At 49.6% G+C, this 27287-nt stretch overlaps 1 long non-coding RNA gene across 2 annotated transcripts in view; it reads right to left on the reverse strand.

The window, feature by feature from the left end:
• Window positions 1–194: 194 nt before the first annotated feature.
• Window positions 195–27287, reverse strand: part of LOC141420649 (uncharacterized) — a 29380-nt gene continuing 2287 nt past the window's right edge. The window contains exons 2-3 of one of the 2 annotated variants that reach the window (XR_012445150.1): window positions 19174–19298; window positions 195–2322 (exon numbers count right to left, since the gene is read on the reverse strand). This is a non-coding gene — a long non-coding RNA (uncharacterized lncRNA). Of the gene's footprint in view, window positions 2323–2580; window positions 2706–19173; window positions 19299–27287 lie in introns of those variants that run through there. The other variant, XR_012445149.1, reaches the window with a different exon arrangement.

Raw genomic sequence — 27287 nt, forward strand, 5'->3', positions numbered from 1 at the left:
TCATGGTTAATTGATGAAAATAGGTCATTTTTCTAGAAGAAGCAATGTGGGAAATACATATTTGTTATAATTGATTGACTTATTCTAAATTAACATCCACATTTGTACTTAAATTTGCATTTGTGATTTTGTGCTAAAATTATTATACAAGCTTTATGCCTCACAAAAAAACAAAAACAAAAACAAAACCAGGGACTGTCTGTGCCCTGTTCCACCAAATGTGTGTGACATGCTAGCAAAGATGGCCAGGTGCATCAAGAGAGCTCCTGGTGTCCAGACAAAGCATCACAAGCTGGGTTCATTTCACCTTGACGTCCTGACAGCTGATGTATGGCCGCTGGAGACAGGGCCTTGGGGAAGTGACACAGGCCATGCAGTGGGCCCCACCATGGGATTATGTCCTTATCAGAAGAGAATCCCAACCATTCTCTGTCTGCTGTGAGAGCACCCAGTAAGCAAGTGACTATCTGTGGCCTAGCAGAGAGCCCTGAACAGGCACGGGAACTCAGAGAACCTGAGTTCCTTGTCCAAGAGCGATGGCACTTTTTTATGGAAGCTTGCTTCCTGAGACACTGGGTAATGACACCGGTCAGGATGGGACTGAAGGTCAAATAAGAAATGTTGCCACCTTTGCTTCTACCACAGGGCCACAGCAATGAAGGACAATCACCTCTTCATTGACTTGTCTGGAACTCACCTCCTCCAGATGGGTTGGGTATGACCTTACCATCAGCTGGGGATGTGGTCTCAATGCCTGGGGAGCCGGGAGATTTCACCTTGTCCACCATCTAGTCCTGGACCACCTGCTTTGCCTGTGGAGAGCACATGACCATAGGAAATAAGACGTGAGGAAATAATGCCACCAGTCCTTGCTGTGGCCCTAGTCTGTACAGCAGCCACCAGGAGCCATCAGAGCTTTGAGTCTCCGTGAGTGGTGGTTGGAGGAGGGGAGCAGTGATTTGAGAAGTGGTAGACCACCATAAGCCGAGTTTTACCACATGGAGGTCTCAAATGAGGTGAAAGACAGAAACCACCAGAACGTGGACTTTCTTCTGGTTGAGGTTCTGTTTTTAGAATTTGGATCATTCTCTTGTCATCACAAAATGGAACTCTTCTGTTATGGTGCTGCTGGTTTTCTAGAAGTACTAGCTGGTAAGTGATTAGTGTGAGTCCTGTAGAGTGCTCTTGATCAACTGGGATCGTGACTGTGGATTAGAATCCTTCAGTCATCCACACCGTGACCAGGAGGAGCAGAGAGGACATTTACTAACTTCCAAAGGCCCCATGGGGGCCCCTTCCATGTCCTCTATCCTGGCAGTCTCCGTCCCTGTCCACGTGGCTGGGTCCCATGGTTCACACTGTGGTAAGATCACCAAAGCAAATGCCAGTCAACAGGTCTGTCTTCCCACACGAGCAAAGTGAGATGCAGCAGCCTAAGTGGCTTTCATCTCTGCCCACTGGAAATGAGAGTGACTTGTGGATTCCTTGCACATGGTGCCTTCTTCTTGCCAGGCATCCAGCTCAGGTCCACTTCAGGCAGCAGATGAGGTGGGTGGCAGGCAGGTCAGGGAAGGTGAAGCATTTGGGGTCCTAAGGCAAGGCTTGAGGTCAGGGTGGGGGCAGCAGTGGTAGGCTGGGGTTGGAGCATCTGAGGGTCCTTCCCTTGATTCCACCTTTCTTGGGCAGCACAAGCCCCAGACTGCCCAGCGGTGAGGCCTCCTCTAGGCAGGAAACTCCCAGTCCCTTGGTTATATTCTGTGAATTTCCTGAAACCTCAGGGCGTTGTGTTAAGCAATGCTGCTGTTCGATTATTTTTTAAGTATCATGACAGAAGACTTTTTTACAAGATGAGTATGCTGAAATTGCTTCCAGGTTTTTCTTTCTCTCTACGAACCACACCTCATCCCCAGAGGAAGTGAGGGTGTTTTCTCAAAGTGAAGACCAAGTATGTCCGTGCTGGCTCAAATACGAGCCAGTTGAGGCTGGTTCGAGGCTTGCCATTTTAGTGTCACCCTGCACTGGCAGTCCAAGTTGAGCTTGTGTTGAGTAAATCTTTGCCTAAGCAAGACATTTAGGAAACTTTGTACTCAACAGTACTTTCCTGAGAACATGGCCCACTGGTCTTTTCTGTGACAGAAACAGTGTCTGAGGGCGGCATGCTCACTTCGCCATGTATCAGTTAGACTCCGGCTAATCAAGCTAGGACAGGCCATTGTTGCACTAATCGCATGGTGTTTGGCCAGCACCCCAAATGTAAACACAGGAATTTCCAGCTTCTGAGACAAAGTCATCTGGCAGTGACTTCCAGGCTCTTGCTTTTCTCTGCAGAGAAAGAAAGAAAGACAAAGCTTTCTTTCTTTTTCATTTCACCAGTGACTAGCAGTGCATGGATTTGGGTTGGAGTCCACATAAACAGGAGAAGATCTGCAATGCGCAATGTCAGGCCGGTTCCTGGAAAAGAGAATTTCCCCTACATATGCCTTACTATTATTATAATTACAATATTATTATTATACATGTGTGTTGTTCCCTTTTGTCACTGTGACAAAAATACACAGAACAAACAACTCAAGAGGAGGAAAGATTTATTTGGGCTCAGGGTTTCAGAAGTTAGTCCTTGGTCAGCTGGATTAGTTGCTGCTGGGCCCATGCAAGGCAGAAGCATCATGGTGGGAAGGACAGGACAGAGCAGAGCTGCTCTCTGTCTAGGAAGCAGAGAGAAACCAAGAGAAGAGGTCAAGACAAGCTATCCCCTTCAAAGACCCACTCCAGTGCAATCAGTCCCCACCTTTCACAGTTCACATTACCTCCCAATGCTTCAGTTAAGTATGAATTGACCAATAGATTAATCCATTGATTAGGCTAGTGCCCTATGACCCAATTATTTCCCCAAAGCTCCACCTGTGAACATTGCATTGTTCAAGTCTTCAATACCTGAGCCTTTTGTGGCAAACAGAACAAACCAAACCATAACAGTGTAGAAAAAGAAAACTGGGTGGTTTGAAACCATTCTCTATCCAGGCAGACATTTCTGTGATCTCCTGTGTCAGTTCTTATCCAGAATTGTTCATGGTATCTAAACCAGAGAGGAGGCCCTGGAACGCGCGCACACACACACACACACACACACACACTGGTTGTAGGATAAAACCCCACTTCCCCTCAGATTTTCATTTAGAATTGTGACAGCAGAGGAGTGTCACCTGGGTCTCCATGCATCTATGGAAAACTTTCCAAACTTTTTAAGGAGCTTTTCAGAATTAGAAAGGAAAAAAGAACTGTGTTGGCCACCCACAGGAGGGCAGCAGTGTTTTAAGTGCTCATTAATTGAAACAGCAAAACAATAAAAACATAACAAAGAATACTCTGAAAACTGTACTTTATCCAACTCCTGCAAATGTGCCTACCTTGAAAGAAAAGTTACACATGGCAGTTGGACATTGCTTGTTTCCTCAGCAAGCTGCAATGTGCACTTGGCCCAGAACCTCCCAGCACCTGAGTCCCAGGACCCTCAGCTCAGGGGAGACCTGTCATGCCCTGGCTGCACGGCTGGTGGAGCGATGGCTGGTTTTTGCCAACACCTGGCATCTCTTCTGTACAACTTAGCTGTGGATTTCATGATCCTTGTCTAAGCTCAGAATATTTATAGACACAGTCTTCATCCTAAGACTCACTTTAGAGAAATAAAAGTTGAAAAAGTGGATAGGAAGAAACTGGAAATGATAGGCGATGGGATAAAAGGTAGTTTGCTTAAAGTCCAGGACCCCTCAGGTCCCTCTGGACGTGGCTCCTTCGCAGAACTTCAGTTCACTGCAAAGCACTTTGATAATCTGACAATTCACCTATCGATAGACCTGAAGTAAAATTACTTAGGCTTGCTGATAATTCCCCAGCCTCACTCTCAGAGATGAACTCTGTGAAGATCTGGACCAAATTGAAGAATGACAAGAACCACCGTGAAGCATGACACGCTTTGGCTCCTCACTTTGTGCCAAGCTGCATCTGCCGATTACCCAAGCCGGGCTTCCTCAGAGACCAACTGCTGACCTCGGATGATTCCAATCAGACAACATCAGGCCAGGCTGCCTCAGCGCCTGACATGTCATTCTTTGTGATGTAAATAAAAACTTTGAACTTTTGACCTCAAAATTGGTATCTTAGCTTCAATTTTCTTTTCTGACTTCAAAAATCCAATGATGTCTGAATATTCCAGCAGTGTAAGCAATGGTCACGGGGTCCACTCCCACACGGCCTCTGGAGCCGATCAGAGACCCGGGGAGAGGAGGGCACTGCCGGGGACCGGGCAAGGGCAGGGAGAGAGTCTCGATGCGGTTTCAGGAGGAGCTGACAAAGCTCCGGAGGTCGACAGTGGTGTCCGTTGCACAGTGATGTAGATGTACGTGAAGCCACGGACCTGTGCGCCTAAAATGGTTGACATGGTGAATTTCATCATGTATCTTGTGACATACTTGTCACAGGGACTTTAGTGCTCCCCTCGGCACCTGCTCCTGTCTCACACGGACAGGCGGCTGTGGGGTCAGCTGGCAGCTGTCCCACTCTGGACAGCAACAGATTCTGTCTTCCCTTTCCTGTTCCCCATGGTCACACCCTCGGGTCAGCTGTTCACAGGGGCTGAGCCAGAACAAGCTGATGTCCAGGGATGTTCGGGGCATCTGACCCAACACAAGGCTCGACCACTGGGTCCACAATCGTGGGGCGCCTGTGTGCACCACGAGGCTTGATGCACACACAGCACACGGACACTGTGCATGTGCACACGCACACACGCACACACACACATGAGCACGCACATGCCTGTGCACCTATACACACACAGGAGACTTTCACGCTCTCCCTCTGGCCCTACACTTGAATCCTGCACCTTGATTCCATTTACTAAAATGAACAGGAACTGGATTTCTTCTTGCTTCGCGTTTTAGATTTAGGTATTAGTTTTAGATCGGTATTGCAGATGAGGGTGACCTGTGGGGCTGCCAGGTGGCCTCTGGCTCCTCTCAGGATGTGATGCAGGTATAAGCAGGTCATCTCCTGAGGGAGGAAGAGAAGGCTCAGACCCCTCCTTGTGACCTGCTGCCGTCTCTCATCCAGGATGCTGAGACCCCCTTAGGCAGCAGGAGTTAGGTGGGACTTCATCTCACTATCATGATTATCATAAGTCATAGATGCCGACTGAGTAAGGAAAACATGAGCGCCTGCTCATTTGAGCACCAGCAGCCATATTGGATGTGGCCAGGTGCAATGGTGGGCTTTATTGTCCATTCCACCAATGAACGCCCAGACGCTCCTATCATACTCGTCCTACAGAGGAGCAGATGATAACCCTTTCATTGGTGTTGGGGACAAGTAACTTTGGGGCAGTTTACTTAGAGAACTGGCTCATGTTATATAACAAAACGAGCGTCTCGTGGATTTACAGATACAGATGTGAGGAAACCTCTTGGTCAACTCTGTTACCAACACAAGGCAAGTCTCAAACCACCACAGAAGTGCCAGAAAGATGTCAGACGACAGCACATTCTTAACATCCCGTCATCCCTGGTGGCTACATCCACCCAAACCAGGGTGGAGTTGACCTGGAACCATGAAGGATGGGGCTCCCTGTGGGGCCCTTGAAGCAGGGCAGAACCCGTTGTCTCTGTAGCCTGTTGTTCAGCTCAGCAACTGACTCCTGGCACGCTGAGAAAAACCACTGCTGTAACCTCTGAATGTAGACACCCCACACTGTCCTCCAAAGCACCTGCCATGCTGGAAAAGCTGGCTTGTCACTTTGAAGATTTTATTCCCCCCATGTCTTGAAGATAAGAGCTCTATATTCATCTAAAGAAAAGGTTCATCTGGAATTTCTTCTATTTTATTACTGGGCTCCCAGAATATTTAAAACAAGACATAAAATATGGACAATACAGATATTATGCCTGTACAATTTTCTTGCAGAAACACACACTTTTTTCTGTGTGTGTAGTACTGGGGCTTGAACTCAGGGTGTATACCTTAAGCCACTCCACCAGCCTTTTGTGTGTGTGTGTGTGTGTGTGTGAGAGAGAGAGATGGATCTTTTTGAGATAGGGTCTCATAAACTATTTGCCTGGGCTGGCTTAGAACCGTGATCCTCCTGCTCTCTGCCTCTTGAGTAGCTGGTATTACAAGTGTGAGCCACTGACGCTCAGCAACACACATGTTTTTTAGATGGAGACACTGGTCCTGTGAGTCGGGGGTCCCTATGAGAAGTATAAAGCCTTCGGTTGAGTTACTAGATGACTTTCCAACATCTCAGTGCCTTTCTCCCCTGGTAGACTCTGGGGAACCTGGATGGTGGGTGGATTTTGTTCTGGGACAAGGAGGATGCAGTTGGAACAGAGTGTGCGGTCAAAGCCCAAGCTCAGGAGGCCCTGCTAAGGAGTGGGACAGGGGCCAAGGCCTGCTGAGGAAGCAGAGGTCACAGATCCTGGCTGCCAGACATGCAGGGTGTGGGCTGGGACTGTCAGCCTGATTAGAGGACAAGGCAGAGTCTCAGGAATGTTGACCCCATGGCAGCCAGACAGGAGAAAAGGGAACAGAGTAGACAGATGGACACAGCTGAGGACAGAAGAGCTAAGCTTCTTCCTCCTCCCTTGGGTTCCAGGTTCACATGAGCACATGCTGGTCTTCAGTCTGACACTTTCAAGGGGACTTCAGCCAATGGCAGAACCCCTTTCACTTGGGTGCTCTCACGGGTCTCTGTCTGTCACATCCAGAAGGTCCCTGACTAAAGAGTCCTGTGAAGGAGGCCTCCTCACATGGCTTTCCTGAGGAGTGCTCAGCCATGCCTGCAGTTCCTCCGGTGGGGCAGTGTGTGTGTAGCCATAGCTGCCAGGATTTGGCCTTTCAGACACAGAAGGGAGGCTGGGTGAGGAAGACGCCTCTGCCCAAGCAAAGGGTCTACAGCTGAAGCCTGTTTTGTAGCTCTCGGCTACCTTCCCCTACTTCCAAATAAAGGGGCTCTCTCTGTTCCCACATATTCTGCAAGGGGCTCCTGAGCATATAGGCTTTGCTCTCCTCTCTCAGAGCAGTGGGCCCTCGAAACCTCTCCCACCATAGCACCCAGATACAAGTGAGACAGCCTCAATGCTGAGGGAAGACAGGCTCACGATTCACCAGCCGTCCATGCTGGGGACAGCCAAGAAACAAGGAGACCAAGGCCAAAGCTGCTCTTCCCTCCATTCCCAGAGACCGGGAGAGTCTCACTTGTCACAGCTGCGCTGAGGGCCCACGCAGAGACTTGGCAATGGCACTTTCCTTTCCTAGCATGAGTGCCATGGCAGCCCTGTCTTTGCCTTGCTTGCACTCTGCAGTTGCTGGTTTCTGACTTGCACACTGAGGAGGAACAGGCATTTTTGTATGAAGTAGAATGTTCTCTGAATCACAGTTACAGAGTGCAGCGAAGTGAGAAGACGGGTGAGTGCCACCAACCCAGTGCCAAACCCAGCCTGCCCTTATGAGAGGCTCCACCTCAGAAAGGAATTGATGCAGATACCAAGAGAGTGGGTTAGATGTGGTGAGAGGAGGTTGTTATAAAGAGAACTGGCTCCCCCTCACACACACACACACACACACGCCTCCTTCCCTTCTGTTTCTCCATCTTGCAGGAAGAAGCATGAGGCTCTTGTCAGCCAGGCAGTGCTGGCTCCATGTTCTCATGCTCCCCAGGCTCCAGAGCCACGAGGAGGTCCCATCAGAGCTGAGTGTCAGTCAGTTAGACCTATGGTAACAAACGCCCTGGCCCAGCAGCTTAGTAACTGCTCTGGAGGCTGGAAATGTGCCATCACCAGGGCAGGGCTGGCTCCTGGTGCCACCTTTCATCCTGGCTCCCAGAAGCCCACTTCCTCGCTGTGTGCTCACATGGTGTCTCTCCTTGTACAGACCCCACTTTTACGACCCCATATAATCTGTGTGCTTCCTCAGAGCCCCATCTCCAAACATAGCCACACAGGGTTTAGGGGGCACAAACATTCAGTCCACAGCAGGTTACAAAGTGCCGCTGGTTACACAGACTCCAGGGCAGCAGCAAGCACAGCCTGACAGTGGGTCTGCTGTGTCCCCAGGGCCAGGAGAGCACAGCAGGCTGGTGCCCTGTGAGGAGGAGACCTCAGCAGGGAGGGACAGAAGGCTCTGACTAGGGACAGCCTCAGTGGTCACAGGGTTTGAGGTGCCATTCTGCCAGCCCAGGCACCTAGAGAAGCCAGAACCAGTGTGAGGAAGGGAGGTCCCAGGGACTCAGCCAGGGCCATGAGAGGAGGTTCTGGAGGAAAATCACACACGTGTGTAGGATGGGGCCACTGTGGACACAGCCAGGGGCTCAGCCAGTGTGGGGCCACAGTGGGGTTAGCTCAGGGAGGACAAGTTTGAAGGCATTTCCTGGAGAAGGGGCCCCACTGAGGGACAAAGCAAGACCCTCCCCCACAATACATGACACCACACCACACCATACAAAATGTACCCCTAGCACACACCGTACCACACCACGCCACACCACACATACACTCGTGTACACACACCACATCACATATACACTTGTGTACAGACACACACACGGGTACATTTACACACATACACAATGCAACACTTAACACACAAATACATACATGTATGTATACAGCATCATGAACCCATGAATACACATGTATACACACGGAAACACATATACAAATGCACATAGATACTCACACAATACGCAAGCACACATATGTGCACAAATGCATGCACATAAACCACAGTATACATGCAGAGAGACAGAAGAACAGAAGAGAGGCAGAGAACCTTTACTGGTCACTTGGTCAGGTGGCCCTGGGCCCTCAGCTGACTGCAGGGTGTGAGGTCCAGCAGAATAACCTGGCACCCACCATCTCCCAGCCGGTGTCTCAGAAGGTGTGGGTCACTGTCTGCATTCTCACTCTTATCCTTCCTGGTGTGACAGTGGCTTGGCCTTCTCTGAACCCCATTTTGTCTGGCTCCCCCTGGTCACTTCTCTTTCTCCTCTGTGGCCATATCTTCTGCCACCAATCTCAGCTACAAGAGCCTTTCTTTCCCTTGTCTTCACTCTCCCTACTATGGTCCTTTGTTGGGTCCCAGAGTTCTCCCGTGCCCTTAGTGACACATAATTCGGGTGGATGAATCTGGGCAGGCAGACGGAGCAGAAGCCATCATCCTAGCGCACATCTCTTCACCCAGGGGGTGCGGGGCAAGCTTTCCACCTGAGCTGTTTTCCATCCAAATTTTCCTTGAACTTGAGGATTACATAAGTGTTTTACCTACAGAGTCAAATGGCTCACTCTCCTTTTCCTGTAACACAGCCCAAGGAAGCAAGAGCCTGGGCCTTCCGACACTGCTCCCCTAACGATCGACTGCCCAGGACACACAGGTGTACACACGCACGAGTGCTCACATGCAGTCGTGCCTCACTCTCAGTAATCCCCAACCTGCTCTCTCATACAGGCAGCCCTCTGTGCTGCCTGCTTCCAGCCTGAAGTCAGAGCCCTGGCCTTAAGGTTTGGCCCCATATGGAGAAGGAGACAGGGGGCACTCACTGACCAGCTCCATGTTCTGTGCTTGTACGTAAGCACCCTGCACTTGGTTCTCCCTCGTCATTCTTAGATTTTGGTCAAAATATTCAGTGCACATACTCTGCCTTCCCAGAAAATGACCCCATCCTAGGAAACAACTTGCTTATAACCAGTTGTTAGAACCAGAAGCCAAAAGCTGCTCTGGCTCCTCTCCCACTCCTGCATGTCCTCTGCCCCAGGACATGCTCTGTTGTGCCTACCACTCGCCCAGGCCTACTGGTATGGGTCACCTGGATGACACCTATGATTCCAACTCATTTGTCCTCACCAGCCCACTCTTTGTAGATGGCAGGGGTCCTGCCACAAACATCTGAACAGAGTGCCCCACTTCCCTGCCTAGCTCATCCAGCATCCTCAGTGATTCTTTTGGTCCCACAAGGAGATATCACTTCTGCCTAAGCACAGGCCTGACCTTGCCTGCACCTCCAGCTGCCCAGCAGCTTCAGCTCACAGTCTGCTGACCATCAGCAGCCCATCTTCTCTGCCCCAATCCCAAACCCCAGTTTTCCAGCTAGCGCCTCTCCCCCAAATCTGCGTTCTTCTTGACTATGAGCTTGGCCAAGCCCCTGGCTGGGTCCCCTCAACAGCTACAGGTGCAGTTTTAAGTAGAGTGTGTCCTTTGTGGTTTTCCTCCTGTTGTCTGGCACTCAAAGGAAAGTGTGGCAGGGAGGATGGAGGACCGAGTGTCCACCTCATTCTACCCATAAAGTCACTGGTAAAGTAGTGTTCCCTGACAGCTCAGTGTCCACCCCATTCCACCCCTAAAACCACTGTGTGTCAAGCTTTTTTCTGAAGATCAGTCAGGGAATGACCACTTCCAAGGCCAGCAGGGAAGAGGTGCTGAATGACCCAGGAAGGGAGTGGAGACCTCAAGATACTCTGGTCTAGGAAGGAAGACTTCAGGATGCTCACAAAGGACAAGGAGCAAAGAGCAAAACGTAGAGAGGGCATTTGGAAAGGATGCCCACACACTGAAGGAGCCTTCAGATGCACACGGCACAAACCAAACATGTTTTCTGTTCTCAGGGGTACGTACACACAGGAGTGGAGCTGCTGCTGAGTCTGTGGTGACTCCAGGTTCTCCCTGTGTTGTGTCTACTTCTGTACATGCTTAAAACCTTGAGAAAATTACTACTCAGAGACCCGGTTGTTCGGTCACCCTGCCAGAAAGCGATGTACTTGCCTTTGAAATAAGACTTACAAACGTTAAAGCAAATTAAAGTGAAGACCAGACATGAAGAATCCTGAGCAAACAAAGCTAGGCAGGCCTCCCAGTGCCCTCGACCTTGCTTGATGTGCAAACATGACTGAAACTTGAGCTATTTCTTGTACACATCCAACAGTCAGAAGCAGCCGACAAGCTTACAGTTATGTAACTAGGGACTTCCCAACGTGGTCCCCCTCGTAAGGCAGCGTGTAACTAACCAGCCAAATGCTGTCTTCGATTTAATTCAGTGCCCATTTTATAAACGCCTTCCTCTTGTGCTCGTGGAGCTCCTGAACCATTCTGGAAGGGAGCTGCCTGATTCCTCATTCTTTGTAACACAAATAAACATTGTGCCTCGCTTTACCTTCTAAACACATAGCACCAAAGCATTATGCCTTCCTTCTTCACGGTCTATAAACTTCAGTAGAGAGAGGTTCAGCAGAGGTCGACCAAGTTCCCAAAAGGAAATAATAGCTAAACACAGTGACATCACTTTTAAGCTAATGGGTCCCCCATGGAGGACTGGAAGTTCCTGTGTGCTTGGCGGCAGGAGAGGCACGGGCATATCCATCCCCAGCCAGGGCTCGGGCTGATGCCCAGCTGTGGGAAAGAAAGAGTGCTGTCCCAGGCTCAAGCCGATGTGGGTTGTAGGTTCCTAGTGGAAACACTGTGACTGGACCAACTCAGGAAATGGGCGAGGAATTTGAAGAGGTGCTGCACAAAGGCACCCAGATAGCCAGAAGCATCTGAAAATCCAAAGCAAAACCACATGACAGCACTACAACCATGTCAGAAGAGCTAAAGTGGAAAAGACGGATGATAGCTTTCATTGTCCCACTGAAACACCTGAGGCAGCTGACCAATGAGGACAAAGGTTGACTCAGCTTGCAACCTTGGAGGTCCAAAGACTGAGACTGGGCAGCTGCGCTGGAGGACCGAGATGCCAGTTAGAGTAAGTGGTCAGTCCTTGAACAAGAGAAGAAAGGGCGTGGCTGGGTCCCATAATCTTTGAGGACATGCCCCTCGGTGACCTTAGGATCTCCACTAGCCCCACAGCATCTCCTAACTGCACCGCATTGGTGAGAAGGCCTCTCACCTAGGAACATCCAAACCATGGGACCATGATTTGGTGTTGTGTTGTGAGATGAAGAGGAAGTGGGGAAGTGCAAATTAAAACCACGGAGAGATGCGACTACACAACTAAAAGCTAAACTAAAGACAGACTGTGCCAAGCACTGATAAGCATGTGCAGGAGCCAGACGCTGAGTGCTAATGGCTGGCGAATGGGTCCAGCCACTCTGAAAACCTACAGCATAACACGCACTGCAGCTAAACTTTCACTCACCCAACCGTCAGTTTCACCGCTAGACACAAACTTTACAGAAATGCACACATGTTCACAAAAGGTGTGCACTAAAAGCTCACAGTGCCGTATTAATAAGTTTTCCAAACTGGACAACACCCAGTGTCCACCAATAGAACAATCCAGAAATAAACAATGACATAGTCACATCCTTAAACCCAACACACCACGAAACAAAGTAACAACTACTCACAGCCAAGTGCATCACACAAAGGGTTGAAGAAGAGACAACCGTCTGACTTGGAGCAATGCCTTGCATATATGGCTTACAGGAGGATGCCCTCCAAAGGCGGACCTAACTAGACGTGTCCTAACTAGGAGCGATGAGGTGGAAGAGGACAATACGGAAGAGCTTTTGGCTTGGGATGGGATTTGAATTTAATGGATTCAGAGAAGTAGGAGATTTTGAAAATGGGGCCTGACCTGAAACCAGGGCCACTTGAAGAAAAGCTCTTCTTCCACCTGAACAAGTCCTGACCTGCTGTCAGTCTGACCACAGGCTGAGCGGTGAGGCAGGAACAGAGGGGGATGGAGTGGAAGTCTTATGGCAACACGGTCTCTGGCAAGTGCGTGATTTTATTCACTTTTCTCTAATTCCTCTGATTTACACCCAGAGGGAGAGGGAGAGGCTTGTTCTGGCTGCAGTCCCACAGCGTGAGACGCAGTGAGCACTGCCTGAGGATCCCTCCCTGGGTGATCACAGGCTGGGCGTCTGCTCAGTTGACAAGGTTGTGTCTGTGCAGGTTTTCCTCACTGTCTGAGAAAATCCAGACACAATGTGATACTTGTGAAGTCCTGTCCTCAAGTGGCACAAGCATGCTTCCTTGGACTGCCTTGTTTTATGGCAGGGACACCCCATGACACAAGTGCGGTGCCTTCTGTCCAAAGACCTCACATCTCCCCCGTAGGGCACAGAGTCCCAGAAAAGACACACACCATTTCTCGGAGGCAGTCAACTCCACCTGGCAGTGTAAGAGCCTGACTTGTTTTCACAGTGCTGAAGGTGTGGATGAAATGACAAGTGACCATCAGGGGCTCCCGCCTCTAACCACCCTGTGGGAAATCCTCATTTCCTATGCCTGTGCCTTTCCCAACAACCCACGGAGTTGTCAGATCCCTAAACCACACCCATGAACTTTGTGGAACTTGTCAAAATTGTGTGCCCTTTCAGTTCTGTCTGGCTGAGGTGCATCTGCCCGTCCTCCAGGAAACTCTGAGTGCTGGGAGGCCAGCCCAGGGAGGCCCTGGGTTCTGGATGCATCTCCCGGTCTCTCCGTGATAGTGGCACTTGGGGCTGATTATATACATGTTCGGTGCTGTACCATAACTGTAGTCGTAGCCTCATTTCATCTTCGGAGGAATAAGCATCACATTATCCCTACTGTACAGGTGAGAAAACCAAGGCACAGGGTGAGGGGGAGCTAAGAGGCTGCCCAGACTGCATTTTTGTACATGGCGGAGCCTCTGCTCAAACAAGGCAGCCTGACATGAGTCTGCACTCCCTGTCGTGTGGCATGAGTGTCCTTCACAAATGATAATGACCCCTGCCACGGAGGGGTGCTCAGACACCCCACTCAGCCTGTACTGCCAGCACCTCACCCACCAGAGGTCTGTACAAAACCTTGTACAGATCTTGGCCTGGCAGCTCCAGGCCACCTGGGCAGTTTAGGAGCACAGTGAGTGACATCATCCCTCTGTCGATGGCCCAAGACAAAGCAAGAGGATTTAGCAAACCAGAAACTACCAGGTAATTCAGAGTGCTGTGTGTAATTGCCAAATGTTTAAGGACATAACCAGATTACAACAAATGCGATATCTGAACGTCACCTAGTACCACACTAATATGCTCCATTTTATGTTTTATGTATCAAAGTAAATTTAACTTTAAAATACTTTAACATAATATAAACTATAAAGCTTATGCAAGTATGGTTATAGCTTTTCTAAAGATTATTCCTCAGTTTTTCTATCCCGGGATGTTACTTTCTAAGAACTTTGAAAAAAGGCAGGAAGGGGCGTCCCCAGCATCAGTGTCCTGTTAGCATTCACCCCTACGGTGTGTCTTCATTTCCTGCCTGGTTCTAGGTCCCGTGCTCGGTTAAGCGGTGGTTGTTTCTCTCTTTTGAAGAAACCTTATTGATAGACTTTGTGAACAGCAGTCACATTTGGGATACTTCTCCTTCAGGCAGCATGGGACAAGGCACCTCAGACCCTCCCCAAACCAGAACTGACAAGGAGCTTGCAAGAGAGCAAGCAGTCAGGTTTGCAAGCAGGAGCAGTTCTAGAGCCGTGCCCACCCGTGTTGCTCTTGCTCAGAAAACCCTGCTTCTGAGCACCCCAACACCACCCTTCTCCCCTGTGCCACTGTCCTCAGGGACCCTGAAGATTGGCCACAGGAGTGATGACCTGAACCACAGGCTCTAGGACAACAGCAGTCAGTTCTAGACACATCTTGGGAGCACAGATGGTCCCATTGTATCGTCAGGAAGGAGAAGGAAGAGGGGAGTGGAGGGAGTAAAGGGGAGAGCAGTGCACATGGTCCAGATTTGTGGAGGGCAAGGAGACAAGCATAACACAACCCAGGCATAGTGGTGCATTCTGGAAGCTGAGGCAGGAGGATCTCGAGTTTCAGGCCAGCCTGGGCTACACAGGAAACCTTGTCTGAAAAACAAAACAAAACCAGAATACTGCAGGTGGCATATTGGGAAGTTAAGCACCCCATTATCTGTTGTGAAGTCTGCCAGCTCTGGAGGCTCAGGGAGGAGGAGAGGAAGGTGCTTGGACCAGCTGGAGCCCTACGTCAAGCAAGGTGAAGGGCAAGGGGACTGGGAGAGGTCTTGATTTGTCTAAACTGGCATTTCAGAGTGTAGAAAATGCAGCCAGGTGTGCCCACAGGCTACAGAGTTTGGGTTGGAAGACGACGAGAATTTATAGGTTGGGTGGGCCCAATGTTGGCACCTGGCTGAGTTCCCTGGGTTGGAGCCATGTGAGGGTGTGTGCTGGCTCTGTGGTCAGGTGAGAGGACTCTACCTGTCTTCCACACCCTCTTCCACCCCACTCGGTCCCGTCTCCTCGAGAGTGGGCTATGCTGATGTCATCGCCATGCCTCCTAGGGGACAGACCTCTGCATGAGTATCTTGAGCACATGGGGAGGCCACCCCTGTCCCTGTCCCTGCCCCTGCCCCTGCCTCCCGCTGCCCTGCAGCCCAGACCCACCCACCTTGCACAGTCCCCATTTGCTCCCACTTCTCCAGTGCTTGGCCCTCAGGTGGGAACCTGGACTCCCAGGTTAAGGAGTGAGGCCTGCTCAAGGCTCTGTGGAGCTCTGTGCTCCCCACCCCGCCTCCAGGGTGTCCCTCCCAGGGGCATGGAGCAGACACAGTGAGCAGTCTCTAAACTCCTGTTTCCTTATGCATCCCCGGGGAAGGAACCCCCTGGGAGAGAGACTCAGCTCTCAGTCAGAATTTGTCCCTGAGGCCTCAGACAAGTATTTGCCACATTGCTCTATGACGCAGCGGTCACAGATGAGATGATGCATCTTCAAGTTCATTTTAAGTTCAGAGACATTTTCAATAGGACAAAACATTTCTCCAAGTCAGTTTGTGCTCACTGCTGCCCATGACTTGCTTGGTGAAGAGGCAGATTTGGGCTACTGGTTTTTATAGAGAAGTTTAGCTCCTAGGACGGCTTTCAATCTCAAACTAAGAAAAACGTCTTAGCCAGATGAAGAGTTGGTGTGGGTTATTTTCAGCCTGGAATCCAGAGTTTTGTTCCACAAAACAGTGTAAAACTGTGAGCAAGTCCCCAAGGGAGACACACAGCTGGCCTGCAGTTTTCACCTCAAGGAGCAACTCCTTTTGTACATAAAGTAGCACGGACTTAGGAAGGAGAATGCAGGGTCTGTGATATGTGTCCTCTCTTGAGAACTCGAGAAGCAGGACTGTGCAGAGCACTGATGGGTCTGTGGAGTCAGGGGCCAGAACCCGGAGGGAGAGTCCATGGAGCCAGAAGAGGCCAGGGTAGAGCAGAAAGGCCCAGAGCTTGGGACTCGGGGAAAGCTGATAGAAAAATGGACAAGAGGGGAGGGGTACTGTGGAATCCCAGCCAGGACAAAGGACCACCATAGTACCCTGCAGGTGCTGTGCTGTAGGCAGACGGGCAGGGTGAGACAGCAGACACCCTAGCAGGCCTGCAGCCAGAGGCCTGGCTCCCCTGCATGCTCAGGGTGGGAAGGGGGTTACTTCTTGCCTCTGCAGTTCCTGGTGGCTCCAGTGGGTCCTGGCTCCACACTCCCTCTGCCTCCTTCTTACTGGGATGCCAGCCACGAAGATCCAGGTTCAGCTTCCCAAAAATCCCTAATCACTCCCATTTCAGACTGTGTAAGATGATGCTCACTTTCCTGGAGGTCCTAAAAGTGACATATCTCTGGGGTCATTTTTGCGGCTGCGGCAGTGATGAAATAACTGATTTCTGCACCCTCCCCTGGAGCCCCTCAGGAAGATGAGCAGTAAAAACTAGAACACGTGGCCACGCAGGGGAGTTCCAGACTGCTGCTCTCGGTCAGCTCTGAGCTACATTACCTCACAGCTCACAGGCCACCCAGCACAGCGAGGCTGCATGCTCACCTGCACACATCTGAGCAGCCTTTCTGCTGAGACGTGGGAAATGCCAGGGCAGTAACACAGTCACCTGGATGGCCCGCCCCAGCCAGCCACTGTGTTTAACCTACAGTGCAGACTATCCTGGCAGTTGCTGGGATTGAAAGCCTTGTGAAACAGATGCTTCTGGTCAATTTTTTTAAACTCTAAGAACCCAGCTCAGTGCAAACATACTTCCTGTACCCGGGCTCCAGCCCTCCTCAGCCCTTCCAGGATACCACCCCCCCCTGCCAGGGCCTCCATCTGTCCTGTGTCCCAGGTTGGCTGCTCTGTACCGGCAGGCTCTTGGGGGATTATGGATTTTTCTTTTTAATGTGTAACTCATTAGGTGCCTGTGTGGTGCCCTAGGACCCAAGGAGCACCTTATGGCAGGAGTGTGGAAGGTCGCTCCTGCCCTGGTACCTTGATGGGGTCATGGAGAGTGGCTCTTGAATTATTAGCTAGACCCCCAGAGGCACCAGATTAATTGCCCTGGAAATTAAATTTCTGCACTTTTTTTCCCAGTAGAAAGCGAGTTTCATTGTTCCTGGTAATCTTCTACCTTGACCTCAGAGTGGGAACCGAAAATTAGTCACCCTTCACTGCAAGACACTACTAAGACGCTGGACCCCAGCCTGACCCCAGCCAGGAACTGGCCTCAGCCTTTCCCAAGGCACCCACCTGGGACTCCACATGGGGACAGCAAAGCATAGTTTTGCTGGTGACTGAGGAACCTGTCCCCAGCCAGCCCAGCTTCGTGAGTCAACATTTCTGAGTCTCTGAGCTCAGGCTCACACCACAGGCCTCCGTTCACCACCTGGCCCATGCAGCCATCCAGCTGGGGGCCCTTGGTTCACTTGTTGGTAATCCATAGAGCTGCCAGCTCTTCCTTCCCAAAGCACTCATGTGCAGAAAGCAGGGTGGGCTGGAGCTTCCCTCTCCTCGTGCCCCTTCCTCTCCCGGCCCCAGTGGTGTTTGTTATGCTTCTATAGAAGCATGTTAATTACTCACGGGGATGACACACCCTAGAGCGCGGGATATTAGGACAGAGCTGTGCAGGCAGAAAGGAGAACAGAACACAGACAGATCCTCCCCACTGCTCCCCTTCTCACTGCAGATCCCAGTGCCCATCCAGACCTGACAGCGACCTGCAGGGTCTGAGTCCAGTTCTGTGAAGGGGAGCACACACTCGTCATCATCAGGCACCTCGATGTGCCAATACTCACTGCAGCTCTGTTAAAAATGGTTAGGCTCAAACAGGTTTCACCTCCAGCCCAAGGTCACACAGAAGGTGAGCTGTGAGCTGATATCCAAACAAAGCTCATCTGACTTCAGACCCCACTCCTGGATCACACCCACCTGTGTGCATGTATGAGTTCCTGTAGGTGTGCATGTGTTCCTGCGTTGTCATGACTGCATGTGTTTCTGTGTGTTTGCACCTGAACATGTGTGCATGCATGTGTTCCAATATGTTTAGGTGTTCATATGTTCTTGTGTATGCACCTGTACATGGTCCTGTGTGTCTGCATGTGTGTACATCTGTTTGTTGTGTTCATGTGTTCATGTGTGCACATGTTCCTGTATGTGTCGGTGTGTACACATATGTGTCCTGCATGTGCATGTGTGTGTTCCTGTGTGCATGAATGTCTATGTGCATGTAGTATGCATAGGAAAGTAAATTCTACATTTGTTAGTCACTTTCCATTGCAATGGCAAAGTAATCTGAGAAAAACGGATTTATTTTGACTCGTAGTTTCAGAGGTTTCAGTCCATGGCCAGCTAGATCCATTGCTTTAGGCCTGAAGTGGAGCCAAATATCATGGTGGTGGAAGCCTTTGGTGGGTGAGACTACTCACTTCATGATAGGCATGAAGCAAAGAGAGAGGGAGGGACTGGGGACCAGATATAGCCCCAAAGCAAATCCTCATGGACCCACTCTTTTTAACTGGGTCCCACCCCCTAAGTTTCTGTCTCCTCCTGACAACCCATCAAATTATGAACCAATCAATAAACTAATCCATTGATGAGGTCAGAGCCCTGAGGATCTGGTCACTTCCCAAAGCCTGTCAGCTGGTGACCAAGCCTTTGGCACATAGCCTTTGGGGAGTGCCTCATATCCAAACCCTCCCCCTAAGATGGAAGGCAACGCTCTATCTTACCTTCCTACCTTAAGGAAGGGAAGTAAGCATATTGGGGAACTGAGAAATCAAGCTTTACCTCGCTTTATCTTAATGCTTTTCAGCTTCACCAAAGTAGAAGAAATAAAGCTGAATGTGCTTTAGATTTTGATAGTTTATGTAGCTATGGAAATAAAAAGAAAGAGGAGAAAAGCAGAGTGCCCCATACCATTGTCATTTCCTCAGTCATGGTGAGCCTCCACCAGGCCAGGTTGGTGCACACAGGCTTCAAGTCATTCGTTTTCTTAACCTCACATCTACCAGCCAAGGCAGAGCAGCCAACCCCGATCTGTCCTGAAAAGAAGAGTAGTAAAACCTGTATTGTGACACTTGATAATTTAAATATATTAGACTTTGTTTTATATTAAAGTTTATGACTATTTTCAAAATATGTTGGAAAATACTAAAAGCTGAGAGAAAAATAATGATTACCTACGGAGGCATCACTCAGATATCATTACCAAGAGTAACAACTCAGCATCAGCTGGGTGTACGTGTGTGTACCCACCACGTTCAGGCGCTCAGACACACACACTAGGGCTCTACGCATGTGCCTCTCACCTACTTGTCCTGAAAATGTCATCAAATCGAGATGACTTTCAGTAGCCACATAACCACTGTCCACCACATTTCCCGGGTGCCGCAGTAAATAGGATCTAATCTGCTGTAGTCAGACCTCTGGGTAGTTCCCAGTACTGTGGACAACAGTGAAATGGTGACCCTGGTTCTCTGTAAGAGTCACTACACTTGCATTTGACCATTTGTTAGTGTAATGAAATACATGAGCCGGGCCAGCCTCATAAAGAAAAGGAGTTTCTTTAGCTCTCAGTTCTGAAGGTTCACGTGCGTGGTGCCGGCACCAGCTTAGCTCTGCTGAGGAACTCACAGCATCGTGGAAGGGCAAGACCAGGAGAGGTCACATTGTAGACGGGAAGCCAGAGAGCAGTTCAAGGTCAGACTCAGGCTTTCATAACAGCTGACTTTGGGAGAGCTCAGTGGTCCCAGAGCATCACTCTAATCCCCTCCTAAGACTTGCCACCAGGCCCAATATCACCACACCAGAGACCCAGCCTGCAGCAGATGAATCTGGGGGACAAACCACATTCAAGTCACAGCAACAATAAAAATTACATTTTAAAGGCGCTTTGAAGTTTCTTGCAATTGCATTATTGTGGGGAAGATTACCCTGAAAACTCTACTTGCACCAAATGCCTGGGCTCCTGCGGATTCTCCAGGGTGGCTCTGCCTAGGAGGGGAAAATCTGCACTCAGGATTCTCAGTGTCTGTTAGTTATTTCCTTGTTTTTCTCTGAGCTGCAAGAAGGCAGGAGTCATATTGAGCTTTTCAGAACTCTATGTCTGGTGTCTATCGTAAAACACCCAAGTGTTACGGTTTGGATGTGAAGTGTCCCCACAAAAGGCTCGTGCTTTACAGGCTTGACCCCGGCTGGTGGAACAATCCCTGACAGGTGACTGGATCAAAGGTGTCCAAACATATCAGTGGATTCAGCTGCCTCTGTGTTCATAATTTCATGGCCTTGTTGGGAGGTGATGAAAATTTAGGAGGTGGGCCGGGGTGGAGGAAGTAGGCCATGAGGATGTGACCTCGGGGGCTTTAGTTTGTCCCAGACCTTTCCTCCGTCTCTGTCTTCCTCCTGCTCACCATGAAGTGAGCAACTTTGTTCCTCTCCAGCTTTCTGCCATGTTGCTCTGCTCACCACAGCCCAGAAACAGTGCATCCTGCAGACCATGGACTGCAACCTCTGAAACCGTGAGCCACAATAAGCCTTTCCTCTTTAAGTTGTTTCTGTTAGGTATTTGTCATCAAAGTCTGACTGACATGTTAAGTAACAAATATTTGTTTAATTCGCCTACGTGTTCATGAAGTATACAGGAGAGCATAACAGATCCTAGGCGAAATGCTACCATAGCAGTTACAACCAGAAGCAACCGGCATCCCTGTTCTTTATGGGAGACAGAACATGCCTGCGTGTGTGCGTGTGCATGGTACATGAGCACACGCACACGTGTGCACTGCCTGCACACACTGCTCGCATGCATGTGTACGCATCTGTGTGCACACCTGTGGATGTGCACACGTGTATGCAAGTGCAATCGTGTGTGCACACACACTGCTCACGTGTGTGCACACGTGTTGAGGGTATGAGGAGGGAGGGAAGGGAGAGAGAGAAGTAGAGCAGTAAAAAATGAGGACAGAGGGGCAGACGGACATGGGTCACACCTGGCCATCCAGGCCTTGGTGAGAATAAGAACTCAACTTGAGCAACAGGAAGCCATCAGAAGGCTGAGTTAAAATGTAGAAGACTGCTAAGCTGCCATGCTGAGCAGGCTACATGAAGTATGTTAGCTCCTTTGCTGTGTAACAAATTGCCCCAACGTTTAGAGACTCACAATGACAGTGTACACCTGCTGTGACTGAATGTTTGCCCCTGGCCCCAGTGGGACAGTGTCAGGAGATGGGGCCTTGGTGAGGTGTCTGAGTTTGGATGAGGTCATGCGGGTGGGGTCCCAGGGTGGATTAATGTCCTCATGAGAAGAGGAAGAGGCCAGAGCTCTCTCTCTCCACCCTGTGATGACACAGGGAGAAGGTGGTGGCTGTTGCCCCAGGCCTCCCCAGGTTCCAGCTGGCTCTGGGAAAAAAATAAACACTTGTTCTCTCAGCTGCCCTGCTCATGGGACTTTGTTATAGCAACCTGACCTGACCTAAGATACAGCTTCACCTCCAAACATCTGCTTCCCAGCCCCTCTTTAAAATGGGGCTGCCCCAGAGGGAGCACAGCTAAATGTGTTGGTGGGAAGCCACCAACACAAAAGGAGTCAGAGAATGGAAGTGTCGGGCAGTGCACCCTACCCTGGAGCGGTTCTGACAAGACATCAGGGTGTCCCATCCTTTGTTATCAGGACTCAAGGTCAACTGTCAACTCCCTGGAGCCCGGAGTTCACCTGTCTCCTGCAAATGCACAAAACAATGTGCTCGTTTAAAATGTCTATGTTGAACTATGAGCAACTTATCTTTGACAAAGGAGCTAAAAATATACGATGGAGAAATAGCAGCCTCTTCAACAAAAACTGCTGGGAAAACTGGTTAGCAGTCTGCAAAAAACTGAAACTAGATCCATGTATATCACCCTATACCAAGATTAACTCAAAATGGATCAAGGATCTTAATATCAGACCCCAAACTCTAAAGTTGATACAGGAAAGAGTAGGAAATACTCTGGAGTTAGTAGGTATAGGTAAGAACTTTCTCAATGAAACCCCAGCAGCACAGCAACTAAGAGATAGCATAGATAAATGGGACCTCATAAAACTAAAAAGCTTCCGTTCATCAAAAGAAATGGTCTCTAAACTGAAGAGAACACCCACAGAGTGGGAGAAAATATTTGCCAATTATACATCAGACAAAGGACTGATAACCAGAATATACAGGGAACTTAAAAAACTAAATTCTCCCAAAACTAATGAACCAATAAAGAAATGGGCGTGTGAACTAAACAGAACTTTCTCAAAAGAAGAAATTCAAATGGCCAGAAAACACATGAAAAAATGCTCACCATCTCTAGCAATAAAGGAAATGCAAATTAAAACCACACTAAGATTCCACCTCACCCCTGTTAGAATAGCCATCATCAGCAACACCACCAACAACAGGTGTTGGCGAGGATGCGGGGAAAAAGGAACCCTCTTACACTGCTGGTGGGAATGTAGACTAGTACAACCACTCTGGAAAAAAATTTGGAGGCTACTTAAAAAGCTGGACATCGATCTACCATTTGATCCAGCAATACCACTCTTGGGGATATACCCAAAAGACTGTTACTCCAGAGGCACCTGCACATCCATGTTTATTGCGGCACTATTCACAATAGCCAAGTTATGGAAACAGCCAAGATGCCCCAGCACTGACGAATGGATTAAGAAAATGTGGTATCTATACACAACGGAATTTTATGCAGCCATGAAGAAGAACGAAATGTTATCATTCGCTGGTAAATGGATGGAATTGGAGAACATCATTCTGAGTGAGGTTAGCCTGGCTCAAAAGACCAAAAATCGTATGTTCTCCCTCATATGCGGACATTAGATCAAGGGCAAACACAACAAGGGGATTGGACTTTGAGCACATGATAAAAGCGAGAGCACACAAGGGAGGGGTGAGGATAGGTAAGACACCTAAAAAACTAGCTAGCATTTGTTGCCCTTAATGCAGAGAAACTAAAGCAGATACCTTAAAGCAACTGAGGCCAATAGGAAAAGGGGACCAGGAACTAGAGAAAAGGTGAGATCAAAAAGAATTAACCTAGAAGGTAACACCCACGCACAGGAAATCAATGTGAGTCAATGCCCTGTATAGCTATCCTTATCTCAACCAGCAAAACCCCTTGTTCCTTCCTATTATTTATTATACTCTCTCTACAACAAAATTAGAGATAAGGGCAAAATAGTTTCTGCTGGGTATTGAGGGGGGGAGCGGGAGGGGGTGGAGTGGGTGGTAAGGGAGGGGGTGGGGGCAGGGGGGAGAAATGAACCAAGCTTTGTATGCACATATGAATAATAAAAGAAAAATGAAAAAAAAAATAAAGGATTCACCAGCCCAAAAAAAATAAATAAATAAAATTTCTATGTTGAGCTTTCTCACACCCTGGAGGATGTGTGAGGCGTGTTACCATGGTGGCTTTTCTGGTATATCGTCTGGTTTATAGCAGCCCCAAAAGATTGAAGGACTGTCCCTGTCCTTGGAGGAGCTTGCAATGTTTTGTGAATTTCAGGAGTCCAGAGGCAGGGCAGGGCATGAAATGTTGGCTTAACCTGCTTGTGCCAGCCAGGTCACTCCTGCCTGCCCCTCCCAACACTGGGTTCCATGGAGTCATCCACTGCACCTCTGTCTGGAGCTGTCCCTTGGGCTCAGGGAACACAGTGTCCAGGTACTGTGGTCGTGTCTCAGGAGTGCGCTCTGGGATCGGAGGGGCAGTTGGGGAGGACATCGAGGGTAATCCAGGACATGAAGACCACTGTAGGCCATCTCCAGACCCAGGGCTCCCCCCAAGCACTGACATGTGCTGATTGCTGGTCTATCTCTGCTTGTCTTTCATGTCCCCACACCCAGGTGTCACACCACACAACAACTCATTCTGTGGGTTCTCTTTTCTCTGAGCTCTTCACACAGCTTGTCCTTTCACCTCAGACAGCTCCGACACGGCCCTAAGAGCCAAGGACATGGAAGCTTGGAGGTGCCACAGAGCCCGCACACACAGACCAGCCAGATGTGGAGCTGGAGCTCCACAAATAACATCGCAGCTCCTTTTGTAAACTGCCGGAATATATACATGACATAACATTTACCATCTTGGCGACGTATAGGTGGACAGTGCAAGGCAATCAGCACATTCATGCTGCTAAGCAGCCATCGACAAGTCCATGCACACAGGGGTCCCCTGCAGACCACAGGACCCTAGGCTGTCAACACTGACAGTCCCAGTGGGAGACCCTGCCAAAGAAGTCAAGGGAGAGGCACCAAGGTGACAGCCGGGGAAGCACAGAACACACATGCCACCAGCGGGATGCACCTCTGGTTTCATGGGAGGATGGTGCTCCAGGGCTTCTGTGTTTGACTCCTCACCTGCCTCTTGTGGCTCAGTTTCCCCGTCTGAAAAATGAACAGGACAATGGCGGTAATTCCCTGTCGGTAGGACTGTGTGGGGTTATCTGAAGAGTGCACAGTTGTTCATCCACAGTAACCATTGTCATTGTCACTACATGGCACAGCCACCGCTTTTCACATAGCCCTTCTGAGAAAACACGGGGAAGAAACACGTGAACTCAACCCGATTCTACTTGGGATTAGTGTGAAGCAGGCACTGAGGTACCTCTAGCACCCCAGAAATGAGTTATGGAAAGAGGCCAAGATCCCAGCACGGGCCAGTCACCTTACACACATGCAGGTTCCAGCAATGTGGCAGGATGCAGCATTCTGACGTGCACTGAAATTGATTAAGACCCTCATGAGTTTAGGATTCCTGAGTTTGCAGGTGAGGAAGGAACTGCAGCAGGAGCCCCTTCTCCTCCCTCTGCTCCCCTCCTCACAGGATGCCACTGAGCTTCCTGGGTCTGCTGGCCTTGGACTGGCTGGGGCATGGCCTGTGTGAGACCTCAGACACAACAGTGAGGCCACAAGTTACTCATCCCAACCTCAGAAGCACAAAGAAGTCATCAATCCATTTGCTGTATCAGGTCCTAACTCCCTTCCAGAACCTCCAGCCTCAGGTTCTCGGTGAAAACCACTGTTGGTCCCATGGCTCACCTCAGTCCAGTGGGATCATTTCACCTACTCAGTCTTGCTGGGTTTTGTCCCTACCTTGACCTGGCTACAGCAGCTCTGAGTAGTGGGAAGGGCCTTCCCAAGAAGAGGGACTGTGTGGATCTGCAAAGTCTCCCATCCCCACAAGCCTCTGCTCTCCATGGCCATGTCCTGCCCGCATGCGTGCTCGCCTGCCAGGTGTATCTGGAGACCATGCAGTCCATTCTGTCTTCTCCATTCCGTTCCTGCCCTCATGCCCACCTTTTTCAGCCCTGTGTTCTTACAGTAACTTCTTCAGCATGGCACCCCCGTTTCGTCATCCTCCCCCACAAGGCGCTCAACCTCGTGGGAGAAACCCCAGGACCTGGTGCTTTGCCCAGTTCTGAGTGTTGCTCTAATCCTATCTTGCTAGAACCAAACTCATTCTAAATTCCCAAATCTTACTAATCCAGAACTTCTAAGCATTTGGGCATCAGCTAGCCTAAGGCAAAGATGGGACGGTTGTACTTAACCACATAGGTGAGGTTAATCAGAGGAAGTGAACTGTGCTCTGCTCAGTCTGGGAAGTTTTCCCCAGAAGGGGTGTTTGTTCTTTGTGTGACGGTACAATGGTGTGCTTGATGCTTTTCTAACAACCTGAAGACTCGCCTTGTGATCTTGTAAGTTGATATCTCGCCCTCTGCCTGACATTTCTTTGGGATGGCTCCTTAGGAAGTCACAGCCAGCCTTCAATTCTTCATGCTGGGCTATTTAAGTTGGCACTGGCAGCCTCACCTGTCACACCTGCAGGTGATCTAAAGCCATAGATCTTCTGGAAAGAATGAGTCACTTACTGAAATCTGTGTGATAACACATCTTGCCTAAGCGGAAAGAAAACCGCTGAGAAGCAAAGTTCACAAGTGTATTAGGTAAGCCCGAGGTTGTCACCTGTCCTATAAGTTACTGGAAAGCCCTGGAGCAACATCGAAAAAAGTACCTCTGTGAAAATCAGGCTACTCCTTCCCAATATGGGCCCAACACAATGGCTCCCACAAAGAAGGGTGGTGAGGACAAGGGCCGTTTTGTCATCAACTATGTGGCAACCCAAGAATTCACCATCAACATTCACAAGCCATCCACGGAGTAGACTTCAAGAACCATGCCCTCGGCACTCAGAGAGATCTGGAAGTCCGCCATGAAGGAGATGGGGGCTCCAGATGTGTATATCCATCAATGCCGGGCTCAATGGAGCTGTCTGAGCTGAAGGAACAAGGAACATCCCATATGGTATACATGCGAGGTTGTCCAGAAACCATGGCCAGGATGAAGCTTTACCAAAGGCGCTGTGTCCCCGTTACTACATTCAAAATTGACAGATAATGGGTGAGAACCAATTGCTGATTGTCAAATAAAATCATAAAGCTACAAAAAAATGGGCATTAGAGTTTATGTAAAAAAATCTTGCTTCAAAGAATTAGTAATAAAGTTTTCAAAAGAATGTTCCTTACAAATGCCGGTGTTTTAATCTATCAGCAATTTAGTTGCTGTGGCAGGACGAGGAGATGAAGGAAACAGAAGACACGGATTTGGATCTCACTGTGCCTTTGAGCAAGTGTTGGGCACTGGCCTCCCAGCTTCTGTCCATGGGGTGATGGTACTGTCCCCCGGGGAGACGTGAGGCCTCAGGAGACAGCAGCTACCATGTCCTGTCCCAAGCTCAGTGTCCAGAAGGGACCAAATCAGTGTCTCCTCTTTAAGGTTTTAGCAGACAGAAGCCAAGGACTTTGGGAAGAGCAACTGTGGGACGTGTTTGTTGGGCTGGACTGGCGGGAACCGACAGAACCTTCTAAGAACCTGTAAGAGTCAGACTGTGCTCCGCATATAAATAACTAAGTAATGGTGGCCATACATGTGAACATAGAACTCTGCGGATTAGGGGCCCCTGCCCCAGCCCACCCACACCACACACCACCGCAGCGGGGGTCA

The sequence above is a fragment of the Castor canadensis genome, chromosome 1 (genome assembly GCF_047511655.1).
Source record: "Castor canadensis chromosome 1, mCasCan1.hap1v2, whole genome shotgun sequence".
Taxonomy (NCBI): domain Eukaryota; kingdom Metazoa; phylum Chordata; class Mammalia; order Rodentia; family Castoridae; genus Castor; species Castor canadensis.